Here is a 2500-nt window from a genome sequence, read left to right as displayed (position 1 = left end):
ATACAATCTACAGTACACACACACAATCACATACATATATATGTATTTATACTCACACACACACACACACACACACACATATATATATATATATATATATATATATATAAAAACAATGGAAGTACGAATGTATATAAGGGATTTAAGGCATTGAAGAGAAATGAAACTCAAAGTAAGGAAACATTAAAAATATGGTTTTACTCGACATTTCAGTAAATCATATCACATTTATAAAGACACTTGGATGATTAATGAGAGAGAGAGAGAGAGAGAGAGAGAGAGAGAGAGAGAGAGAGAGAGAGAGACTCATCAATCATAGCTCATTTGAACTCATTCAAAGAAAGGTCACAAATTTCCAGCTAAATTAATATCGTTATTGATTATACCGAAGCAAAATCATTAAATAAGCAACCGGTTATTCCCCGTCTATCATCCGGGAGTTTTATGGTAATATTTACCCCTGAATGATGGTACGCTAATCTATGATTCAGGGAAGGATTCGTTATCCTAATAACTGGCCTATCCGTTTCACTAATGGACCGTGAAATTTTTTTTTCAGATATTCAACCAACGAAATGTCAGAATTTCTGATGCGTTTATTTTTTTATATTTCCGATTCCAATCTGCTGTGAAATTTTTCTTTCACTAGTCTCTTCAGCTGGTCTTCACCATCACCAGTTTGGATTTTTAGAATCTTGTAACATTTCATGTTTTGAAGCGTTAATTTTCTCTTATTTCACTAGTCTCTTCAGCTTCTCTTCACCATCGCCAGTTGGGATTTTTATATTCTTATAACATTTCATGTTTTGAATCGTCAAGTTTTTCTTTTTTCACAAGGCTATTTAGCTGTTCTTCACCATCACCAGTTTGGATTTTTAGAATCTTGTAACATTTCATGTTTTGAAGTGTCAAGTTTCTCTTATTTCACTAGTCGCTTCAGCTGCTCTTCATCTTCACTAAATGGGATTTTTAGATTTTTGTAACATTTTCCTGATTGAAGTGTTATATTTCTCTTCCTTCACAAGGCTGTTTAGCCGCTCTTCACCATCACCAGCTATGATTTTTAGATTCTTATAACATTCCATGTTTTGAAGTGTCATATTTCTTTTATTTCACTAGTCACTTCAGCTGGTCTTCACCATCACCAGTTTGGAATTTTAGAATCTTGTAACTTTTTCATGTTATGAAATGTCCAGTTTCTCTTCTTTCACAAGGCTATTTAGCTGCTCTTCACGATCACCAGTTGGGATTTTTAGATTCTTATTTCATGTTTTGAAGTGTCAAGTTTCTCTTATTTCACTAGTCTCTTCAGCTGCTCTTCACCTTCACCAGTTGGGATTTTTAGATTCTTGTAACATTTCATGTTTTGAAGTGTCAAGTTTCTCGTATTTCACTAGTCTCTTATGCCGCTCTTCACCATCACCAGTTAGGATTTTTAGAATCTTGTAACATTTTCATGTTATGAAGTGTCCAGTTTCTCTTCTTTCACAAGGATATTTAGCTGCTCTTCACCATCACCAGTTTAGATTTTTAGATTCTTATCTGATGTTTTGAAGTATCAAATTTTTCTTATTTCACTAGTCTTTTTAGCTGCTCTTCACTATCACCAGTTGGGATTTTTAGATTCTTATTTCATGTTTTGAAATGTTAAGTTTCTCTTATTTCACCAGTCTCTTTAACTGCCCTTCATCATCACTAGTTGGGATTATTAGATTCTTATAACATTTTCCTGTTTGAAGTGTTATATTTCTCTTCTTTCACAAGACACTTCAGTTTCTCCTCACCATCACTCGTTGGGATTATTAGATTCTTGTAACATTTTCTTGTTTGAAGTCTTATATATCTCTTTCACAAGACTCTTCAGCTGCTCTTCACCATCACTCGTTGGGATTATTAGATTCTTGTAACATTTTCTTGTTTGAAGTCTTATATATCTCTTTCACAAGACTCTTCAGCTGCTCTTCACCATCACCAGGTGGGATTTTAGAGATTCTTATAACATTTCAACTTTTGAAGCGTCAAATTTCTCATCTTTTACAAGACTCTTCAGTTGGTCTTCACCATCACTAGTTGATATTCTTAGCTACATATATCAACTTATATATTTTCATTTTAATATATGTTTTGTTTTGTTATTATAATCCTGGCCTCTCTCATATAAACAAACAAACATCAACATAAAATGCAGCCGTTTCTAGTCCATTGCAGGGCAAAGGATTCGGACATATCAATTCATGTCCGGGGTTAGGCCAGTTTTCATCATCACGTTGGCCAGTGCGGATTTGCTCATAGCAAACGAATCTAGCATTTGTACCCTAACTAGTACAGCTTTACTGTCTATTTCAGCCTTAGGCATTCATGAAACTTAAGAAGTTCAAACTTGCAGCGAATGTTTTTATCTTGAACAGTTTGACTTGAGTCTTTCTTCATAGTGCATATATGATATATCTATTTTAACGTTGTTATCGACCATAGGATATTTTATATTCTGTATTCATTC

The sequence above is a fragment of the Palaemon carinicauda genome, chromosome 6 (genome assembly GCF_036898095.1).
Source record: "Palaemon carinicauda isolate YSFRI2023 chromosome 6, ASM3689809v2, whole genome shotgun sequence".
Taxonomy (NCBI): Eukaryota; Metazoa; Arthropoda; class Malacostraca; order Decapoda; family Palaemonidae; genus Palaemon; species Palaemon carinicauda.
This window is presented reverse-complemented; position numbering follows the sequence as displayed.